Here is a 10,806-nt window from a genome sequence, read left to right on the forward strand (position 1 = left end):
GCAATATAAACAAATTCCAACATTTTTCTATCCTATGTGGAGTTGCATCCTGTGTATCTATGGTTGACTGGCTCAGTGGTGTAGGAAATGGTGCCAACTGAGTCTAGGTCATGGGTTAAATCTACATTTCCTAAATGTGTTTTATAGAACATACCAGTTCTACATGATGTTGACAGACACTATTCAGGAAAAAAAGTAAGCGTTTAGGAATGGTTCATGGCCATTAATAAAGTCTGGATTAAGCCAAGTTAAATTTATTTCAGACTTTTCTAAACCTTAAAATATTAATATATATGGTATATATAATCTTCAAGGGGAGGTATAGTATTCATGTTTTCAAAATTTATTTGGTTCCAGAATGCTTTATATGAGGAACATCTTCTAGAATGGGTGTTATGTAGACTACATTATGGGGAAGGATGAGTTAGATGCCTTACAGGCCAATTAGCTTTATAGCAACACACTACATTATTGGGCACAGGATGAATGGTATAAAAGTGTAAACAAAGCAGCCCATGGTCTGGCCGTCCTAGTGAGTGGCACAGAAGTGTTGGTACAGAGCCTGGGTGACCTTCTGAAGGGACATCGTAGAGGGGATTCCTGAATGGGAGGGAAGTTGAACAAGATGGCCTCTAACTTTTTCTACATTCTAAGGTATTTTGTTTCCATGAAAATCACAATCTCTTTTAGAAAAACCAATAAAAAGTCACATCTGTAATTATGTATATTAATTAGGTAAAGTCTCAGCAGCCATAACAAAGAGACCCACGATACAATGCTTTAAATAAAGTAGAAGTTTATTTCTTTTGTAAAAGTCCCAAGGTGAGGGGCGACTGGGTGGTGCAGTCAAGTAAGTGTCCAACTCTTGGTTTCAGCTCAGGTCTGATCTCAGGGTTGTGAGATCAAGCCCTGCATCAGGCTCTGCGCCCAGCATGGAGTTTGCTTGAGTTTCTCTCCCCCTCTCCCTCTGCCCCTCCCTACTGCATGCGTTCTCTCTCTCTCACTGAAATAAATAAATTAATTAAAAAAAGAAAGTCCCAAGGTGAGTACTCCAGGTTGGCAGGTTGGCTTGACTCCAGAAGTTGCCTCAGAGTCCCAGTTTCCTTCCACCTCATTGCTCTGCTCCCCTGAGGCATTAGCCCTTTTCATGTGGCTGCAGCTGACTCCCTGGTCTGCATACTTTCCACATCACAAGAAAAGAGAGTCCTGGGCAAGCAATTTTCTTTCAGCTGGGTTAGGCTGAAGTTACCTACATCAATTTGCTCACGTTTCACTGGGGACAATCTAATCATATGGCTATACCTTCTTGCAAACCTGGCTGGGAAATCCAGTCTCTAAGTAGGTGCCCAAGAAGGGAAGGAAATATTTGGGAAGGACAACTAAGGCTCTGAGGCACAATAGTTGAGATAAATACTAAATGGTAATCACTACTTAGGCATTACTACCATTTACTAATGAACAGCAAGTTCAGACTGACCAAATCCTTCCAAGAAAAATATTGAGTTCCTGTCAATATGATACTCAAGTACTCCAATTTATGAAGCAAGGAATTTCTCAGAAGGGTTTTGATTATCTGTCAGGGCTGGAGGATCAGTGCAGTAAGTCTGAAGTAGTTTTAAGGGCCAGTAAACAATTCATCATCAATTTCCTTGCAGGCTCATTCCTTATTGTCCTTTCAGTTCCTTAGCTGGATTTTTAAAAATGGCTCAAGAAGGGAGAAAAACTGGCAAATCTTGTAGATTTTCTAGACTTTACACAGCCTCAGCAATGTACAACAGGGACGAGCCCATAGGATATAGTAAATAATAATAATAATAATAATGTCCCCAGATGGGAAACCAATTGTATTGTAAATATTTAAAATTTTCTGTATTTATGCTCTTTTGTTATTAAAAAAAAAAGAAAGAAAACAACTTTCTGGCTGAGGGGAGACTCCCTCTCCCTGGGCTAGCCAATTTTTAGAGATATAAAAAAGGATGCAGCCAGGAACATACCCTTGATATGCAAACTAACCAATCCAGAGCCTTACTTCCTCTATCTGGCCAATATACCTCAGGGGGCAATATTCCTCTGCCTTAGTCATCCCAAGGCCAGGTGCCAGGCAACTATGGACCACTTCTACAGCCTGCAGAATTTATCCCAAGTAGCCAATCCCAAACTGTTTGCCCTGCCCTTCCGTGTCTTTCCCAGGGAAACCTTAATAAAAGGCTCTGGTCTAAGCCTTCCCCTCCTTCCTGTCTTTTGCTACCTAACTACCCTGGTGACTTTCTCATGTGTGGAAAGAGCAGGCTGCTTGGCATGCCATACCCTCATGAATCTGTGAGTCTAACAAACTTTTTTTTTCCTGAGTCCCCCTCTGTGTTTTGTGGCTGCACCCGACTGACCATCTCATAATAGAATACAAAACACCAGTCAAGAGCCAGGTTTACTGCCAACCAGAGAGCCCAGAAAGTGGATCTGCTGGTCTTCCTGCCTTGTGTTTCACTTCACCCCTCCCTAAGGATGCGGCCATGCATCCTAGGTATTTGAGGTTCTACTCCTTTCCTTAGAGTCATTCCCATGAAATAGCAACAGTTCCCTTTGCAAAATGGAAATCACTATCAAGTCTGCAGAGTAGGTGGATTCCATATGGAACAACTCAGGGGACAAAATGCCGAAAATTACTTCTCTGACCACCGGCATCAAAAATTTCACCATCTCTTGGGGCGCCTGGGTGGCTCAGTTGGTTAAGCGACCGACTCTTGATTTCAGCTCAGGTCATGATCTTAGGATAGTGGGATCGAGCCCCGTATCAGGCTCTGCGCTCAGCAAGGAGTCTGCTTGAGATTCTCTCTCTCTCTCTCTCCCTCTCCCACTGCCCCTCCCCCTCCCAAATAAATAAATTAAAAAAAATTCACGATCTCAGATTCACTGGGGTTTTGAAAATTTCAGAGGTCTTCAAAAGGCCCCTGTTAAAGTGAAAATACCTCTGGGAGAGAAAAATATCACAAGCAAATTGTCCTCAAACCTGGGCATTGGGACCACCCAGAGAGTTTTTCAAAACTACAAATATTTAGGTCCTGCTTTTACCCTACTAACTCAGAATCTCCAGAATGGGATCTGGGCTTTTCCATTTTGTTTTCAACTTCCAGATGATTCTATATTCAGTTTTTGGAACCAGGAACTTAGGCCATTCTCAGTTAATAAGTTAGAGATTCATCAATACTTGAGTATTGTTTTGAGGGATAATAATTTGGGAGAGGAAAAAGAAAAGAATAGGAATGGGAAGGCTCTGGAAATTCCACAGGAAGTCTTGTGAAAATGCAGCGCATGTTTCCTTCTCAATCTCTTGCCTGAAAAATAGCCATTTGTCAAACAATATACTTCATTAGCTTTTTCAATTCTGAAATTCTCACATCTTATGGAAATGTCTGATCCCATTCTCTTTCTAATTGCCAGGAAATATCATGTCACATTTTACTTTTATCTTTTTGTTTTCTCCTAATTCATAAGATCAATCCAGCATGGGTAGTAAAGTTTGAATAATCTTCCAAACCTGGGAGGAATTCTGAAAAGGTCTTTCACTCCATTCCAGGCAGATCTATGGGACTTCTGGGAGAAGGGTTGGTTTGCAGGTATAAAAACTGAAAGGGAAAGGCAATCCACAGCATTCCTCAACATCCTTTCTCTGTGTGCATCAGACCTTCAGATCAAGGCCCTTTTCCTTACATCGAACTTCATCTTTTCTGCTTGATATTCAAGTCTATTTTCCCTGGGTTTCTGCCTTCTGGAGAAATGAAGAACAGCTGGTTGGGGACCTCCTACTCCCTGAAGGCCAAAGAATTCCCCATTAACATTCTTTTTTTTCAGACTAAATAACTCTGATTTCCATAACCTTTCTTACGGGCTCATTTCCTATTCCTTTATTTTCATAGCTGTCCTTTGGATGTAGTTTCTTATAACAAGAAATGAATCAATGCCAAATATAACCAAAGAGTTCATTCCCCTCTTTTTGAAGATAGTCTCCAATTTATATGGTTGTCTTAATTTTTAAAAAATGATTTTGTTAGCTATTGCTAATTGAGTTTCAATTTGTGGTCCACATGTTCTTGGGTTATTAGGGAAGGCTACTTGGTAGAGATAAAATAGCTCCAGGCTAGAAATCCAGACACTTGTGTTCTAGACCCAATTTAGTCACAATTAAATTATATATTTTCTTGTTTACTTTTAAAAATGCATTTAGGTCTGTTTATTTCATCTATAAAGTGAATCAGATGGACTAGTTGACCTTTTAATTCACCCCGTGAATTCTTATTCCTATTTTCTTTTATTTTGATTCTTTTCCGATTTCTCAATAACCAAGTAATCTGAACTCCCATGGCACTTTCTTTGTACATTTCTTACTGATGTAACATTCTCTGTCTAGAATGTAATCTTTTATATCATATAAGGCATGCCACAGCTTTCCTACCAGACTGAAAAAAAAACCTTAAAGGCAGGACCCAGATAACTTTATTACTGGCTCTAGCACGGTGCTTTACCAATAAACATTTGCTGAATGAGTCTATGCATAAATATATAATCTTCTTCTGTCAAGTCAGAAGTAACAGTTTTTGGAGTGGGGAAATTGTGCTGGCAAATTTGTCCTCTGTATCTGGTAGCTCTGTCTCTGCCCCCACTGTGGTGAGATGCCTCTGCTATCTGTGCTGGTCTCTTGCAGCTAGTCTATTGCACATAGATATGTCAATGACAGGACAGATAACTGGGGATAAACAAGGTTGTTTTCCCCAAAAGAAACTCAGAGACTTTAAAGGGTTTGCAGAGCAAAAAGAACAAAGACTCCAGACTCCAGGTTAGAAAGAAGAAAAGACTAGAAAAGTATAAAAGAGTTTGAGTTGAAAAAGAAGTATCCAAAGTAGAAGGTGAATAGATTTTCTGAGTGGCCCCAAACCAAGAGATTAAGCTCTGCCCAGAAGGTTGGAGGCAGAAGTGCAATATTTGGGTTCAGGGAAACTGGTGAGAATAGTCTCAAAAATGCACCCTTATCAGCTCTGGTCACCCGTGATTTCCTAACTTGTAAATACTTTGAACTTCTATTGACTCACCTGCTAGAAAGAGCCATATTACCATAGGCCAGAGACCCAAGAGGTGTGGAGTGTTGCCATGGTGACTGCTCACCCTGAAAAGTGACACAAAGTGGAGCCGGAGGTCAGTGTGAGAGATTGGAGGGTTTTGAGGCTGGAAGCACAACAGAAAGAGCCCGAGCTCTGGGGAACAGACTAATGATGAGCTAACTACTCATTCTACCTCCATCCCAGAGGCCAGCTTTAGGCATAGCTAATCTACTATTGACCATTCCTATGCTCTTTTCTTAGAAGGAAGCCAGTAGGCCTAATAAAAGGTAGTTTGCAGTTTATTTTTCTCTTCCTTAGGTCTTTGACTAGGTGAATAGAATTTGATGTAGGCCAAAGTCACCAGAACTCAATAGAGATGCCATAGACATTTCTGTTGAGGCAGAGGTTGCTCCCTAGTAGCTTGCAAGACCCAGGGATTCAGGAGTAACCTGGCCAGTCCAATAAAATGCTGTGTATAGAATAAGGATATGTTCTGAGCACCAGAGTCACACTCCACTCCCATCCCTCTGGCTTTTAACTCATATTGAAACAATTTGACACCATTCTCGGATGAGCTGGAGGCCAAGGACTTGAGAATAGAACAAGAAGCACCCTCTTATCTGAAGATGATGTGATTTTATTATTACAGCCTAAAAGTGACCTTCCAAGAAAATTGTCCTTGTGATCTAGTTACTTGCAGAAAGAATGGCCACAAATTTACTAGTCTAAGAATAGGGCACCGTCCCTGGCAACCATCTCCTAACTTCTTCCAGGCTTATACCTAGGTAAGGAGTCAGTGAAGCATCATGCTGGAAGTATGGTCTCTGTGGTTGCTCTGCCAGAGTTTGAACTTTGGTTCCACCTTTTAGTAATTGGATGACATTTATTTAACAGCTCTTGGCCTCAGTTTGTTCATCTATAAAATGGGGATGTAATAATAATAAGTATTATCTCATAAGATTGTTGTGAGGATTGAATGTATTTACATGTAAAATGCTTAGAATAGTGCTCAAAAATATTAACTATTTATATATGGCTACTAATCCCTTTTACCAGATGATGTCATCTATCAGCAATATGTAGTTGTTAATCTTTCAAGAAATCCAAAAAAGCTCAGTTACTCAAAGCTAAGCAGTCTGTAGGTATTATTACTGAGTAGTTTTTCTTTAGAGTTCCTGGTTGTTGTTTAATGGTCCAGATGAACACGTGGTTATATCCACTTTCCAGTGCCCCTGGGTTGGAATTATTGTGGCAGTGCTCAATGGTGTAAAACTTGGAAATCTCTCTCATGCATTTGGCTGTCAGTTAGTGAGGGATCTCAAAATAATTTCCCGAGGACACTCTTGGCTCTGCCCTCCCTTGGCTCACCTCAGAGGGACAGTGGGGTGGCTTCCATTTAGGCATGGTTCTTGTCTGGTTCCTAAATTTTTATAATAGTATATCAATTTTTCCCCCAGATTGACTGATTTTTAAAACATATGGGTTTTTTTTAAGATTTTATTTATTTGACAGAGAGATAGAGCGAGCACAAGTAGGCAGAGTGACTGGCAGAGGCAGAGGGAGAAGCAGACTCCCTGCTGAGCAGGGAGCCCGATGTGGGACTCGATCCCAGGACCCTGGGATCATGACCTGAGCCGAAGGCAGACGTCTAACCGACTGAGCCACCCAGGCACCCAAAACATATGGTTTTGTATTAAAGTTGTAACACTGGAGAGCCGCATTCCAGATATTTGTCAGAAGGTATAATTTCTAGCATACTGCTGCAAGTTATAAAGATATCAAAAGCCCTGCTGAGAAAAATAATATTCACAGAGGATTGTGTGTCTTTCCATACTCTAAGGTCAATGGTTTCCCAGATTTTTATATTTCACAGACCAATTTGAAAAAATATGATGATGGTTACTGACATAGGTTGCTAACTTCTTTTACCAAGTAAGGATATAACAAAAGGATAGTCTTTTAAATTGAGGTTTTACAGTAATTTAGTGCTATGGAAAATTCACTAATCACTGCACTGTTTTTCACTTTCATCATGAACCCATGGAAATGTCATCACTGACTGCCAGACTGGTGCCTGAGAACAACTAGATAATTTATAACTTATCCCTAGATGAAACCAGATCACCAGTGACTTCACACCTGGGATGCATCACTGTGGGTATCTGCAAAAGTGCCTCTACTGAATTGCGCTTTAATATAATGCCCTTGGCTAAATAAAGAGTATTATTAAAAGGGTTCCTTTGAAGCATTTCACTTCATTTAGTTCAAAGATGTTGCAAAGACATTACTGTTTACATTATTCAGTGACTTCTTTTGGAAGACCTACTGAAGAAACCTCACTCTGGTCTCAATGACAGAAGTACTTGGACTTGTCTAAGTAATGGATTGATTTTTTAATCTTCTATATTTTCGGACTTATTTTACTTCACTTCACACATCCTGCTAGAAGATTTAATTCAAATACATGGCTCACCTCTACAAGCACACAGAATTTCAAGAAATGTAATTTGCAAGTTCACCTTGCTCCATGTTCCTTTTGCCACATATATATATTTTTTACCCCTTTGAGATTGTGTACTATATATTTTTTTGTAAGCCATCCTAAATCCTTCCAGAGCTAGAAGGGATATACTTAAGTACATAAATTAGTCAATGGAGGCCCACCTGCAACCCAGATAGAGCTTCACAAGAACCTCTCGCTGCCCAGGGGGCCCGATAACATATCCAGAACTTGTCTGCACAGATTTCTCAGTGCTGACTGGACAGAAAGTCTATATATGTAGCCCATTAAGATGCCAACAGTTGGAGTGCTTGGGTGGCTCAGTTGGTTAAGCATCTGCCTTTGGCTCAGGTCATGATCCCTGCATCCTGGGATGGAGCCCCATGTTGTGTCGGGCTCCCTGCTCAGCGGGGAGCCTGCTTCTTCCTCTACCTCTGCCTCTCCCCCTGCTTGTGCTCTGTCTCTCACTCTCCCTTGAATAAATAAACAAAATATTTTTTAAAAAATGCTAATAGCTGACACTGACCTGATTGTTGTCCTGCTCTATATTTTAACAGGAGCCATTAAGACTTACCTTCTGTGAGTGACGTGGGAATTTCAAGTGCTGTAGAAAATTTCGCCAGTGGGGAAATGCTTGGGAAAGAAGGGACCTCACATTAGTATTTGTCCAACTGCAGAGCCCAATGTATTAGGGGGTTATAAAATTAGGGTTGTGACTAACGGTTTTTTAAATAAAAAATTGTAAAGTTTTATGGTAACTTAGTTTTAAGGAAAATAAACAGAACCAACAGAGTGTATGTATGTGTGTGTGCATGCACACACATGCACACACACAGAGGTGTGTGGGGAGAGAGAGAGAGAGAGAGAGAGAGAATGGGATTTATTTTAAGGAATTTATGGAGGCTTGGTAAGTCCAAAATTTGGAGGAAGGTGGGCAGGCTGGAGATCCAGAGAAAAGCTGATATTGCAGTTTGAGTCCAAAGGCCGACTGCCGGGAGAATTTCCTTTTCGGGGTAGAAAATCATTCTTCATTCTATTAATGTTTTCAGCTGACTGGATGAGGCCCACCCAAAGGGGAGGGCAGTCTGCTTTACTCTAAGTCCACCAACTTAAATCTTAATCTCATCCAAAAACATTCTCACTGAAAACACCTAGAATAATGTTGGACCAAACGTCTGGTCACTGTGGCCCAATCAGGTTGACACATAAAATTAACCAGTGCATGTACCTTCGTTCAGATTCACAGATCCAAAAGAAAATAGCAGGTTTTGCACAAACTACACAAGTGTTTGCAGCCATCAAGACCAGATTCTAAATGAGCTGTACCAGTGGTATGCTGGAGCCAGCTCCTACAGGCTCCTTTTTTGTTTAATTTTTTTATTTAAATCTAATTTAATTAACATATACTCTATTATTAGTTCCAGAGGTAGAATTCAGTGATTCATCAGTTGCACACAGCACTCAGTGCTCATTACTTCAAGTGCCCTCCTTAATGCCCATCTCCCATTTACCCCATCCCCCCACTTACCTCCCCTCCCACAACCCTCAGTTTGTTCCCTATAGTTAAGAGCCTACTGGCTCTTGATTGCCGATTGTGCCCTTGTCTTCCCAAGTCAGAGTTTGGTGACATCACATTGGTAGCCTGAAATCAGTCATGGGGGAGTGTTTACACCACAGAGATACTATAAACTAGGGGGGGTCCCCTCCTAAATTGCTGGCTTACTACCATGCCACTGGGTGGGTCAGCTTTTTAACGATGTGTTAAGAAGTTTGTAATTTGGTTTAGCAGGTATGATATCAAGTCCAAACATGCAATATTTCGGATTTTAATAACAAAAATAAAGACTAGTTCTAGAGAAAGAGGTTCGGCTGCGAGAGTGGAGCAATGCCTAAATCAGAGGAACTTGTTTCTTCAAGCTCTTCTGGCAGTGATTCTGACAGTGAGGTTGACAAAAAGTTAAAGAGGAAAAAGCAAGTTACTCCAGAAAAACCTGTAAAGAAGCAAAAGACTGGTGAAACTTCAAGAGCTCTGTCGTCCTGTAAGCAGAGCAGCAGCAGAGATGATAACATGTTCCAGATTGGGAAAATGAGGTACGTCAGTGTTCGGGACTTTAAAGGGAAAGTCCTAATTGATATTAGGGAATATTGGGTGGATCCAGAAGGTGAAATGAAACCTGGAAGAAAAGGTATTTCTTTAAATCCCGAGCAATGGAGCCAGCTGAAGGAACAGATTGCAGACATTGATGACGCAGTAAGAAAGCTGTAAAATCAGAGCCACATGAAACCTGTACTGTTCTAGTTGTTTTAATTCTGTCTTTCTACATTGGCTTTTGTTTTCTAAACGTTAAGCTATTGTATATTTGGATTGCAGAACAATTTGTAAGATGAATACTTTTTTTTAATGTGCATTATTAAAAGTGTTCTGAGTGAAGCTAATTGTCAACTTTATTAAGGAGGATTGCTTTGTGCCCGCCACCTAGTGTAAAATAAAATCAAGTAATACAATCTTAAAAAAAAATAAAATAAAATAAAAAATAAAGAATAGTTCTAAAACATACACAGGTTTTTCCTAGTCACACTTTCAAACTGACAAAACAAATAGTAACCAATACTGTCGATTGATAGTGGCTCATAATGCTGACTTTCCAACACCTAAATAAGTTGATTCATATAAAGTAAGCATATGTACCGCTCATTTTGCTTAAAAAAGAATTGTTAAATTACTATAAGAATGTAATCAGCAAGATCCAATCTATGGGGAACTGTATAGGACATGCAATCAGTTTCTTAAGGAAATATATTAAGAAGGAGAGAGAGAGAGAGAGAACCTAAAAGTTAGAGCAGAGCTTCTCAAACTTCAGTATATATCAGAATCACCTAGAAGGCAGTTTGTGAAGTCCCATCCCCAGGGTTTCTGATTCAAGAGCCCTCGGCAATGCCAGAGAAATTGCATTTCTTTTTTTTTTTTTAAGATTTTATTTATTTAGTAGACAGAGAGAGCGAGAGAGCACAAGCAGGGGGAGCAGTAGAGGGAGAGGGAGAAGCAGGCTCCCCATGGAGCAAGGAGCCCGATGCGGGGCTTCATCCCAGGACCCTGGGATTATAACCTGAGCCGAAGGCAGATGCTTAGCCATCTGAGCCACCCAGGCGCCCCGAGAAATTGCATTTCTAAGCAGATCCCAGGTGATATTGATGCTGCTGGTCTGGGGACCA

The 10,806-nt window shown here is 40.5% G+C and overlaps 1 pseudogene; it reads left to right on the forward strand.

Moving 5' to 3' along the window:
• The first annotated feature begins 9,173 nt into the window (after nucleotides 1-9,173).
• Nucleotides 9,174-10,024, forward strand: LOC112826738 (activated RNA polymerase II transcriptional coactivator p15 pseudogene; annotated as a pseudogene).
• The last annotated feature ends 782 nt before the right edge of the window (nucleotides 10,025-10,806 follow it).

This window comes from Callorhinus ursinus, unplaced genomic scaffold (genome assembly GCF_003265705.2).
Source record: "Callorhinus ursinus isolate GAN/ISIS: 27379988/994484 unplaced genomic scaffold, GSC_fseal_2.0 scaffold7, whole genome shotgun sequence".
Classification (NCBI taxonomy): domain Eukaryota; kingdom Metazoa; phylum Chordata; class Mammalia; order Carnivora; family Otariidae; genus Callorhinus; species Callorhinus ursinus.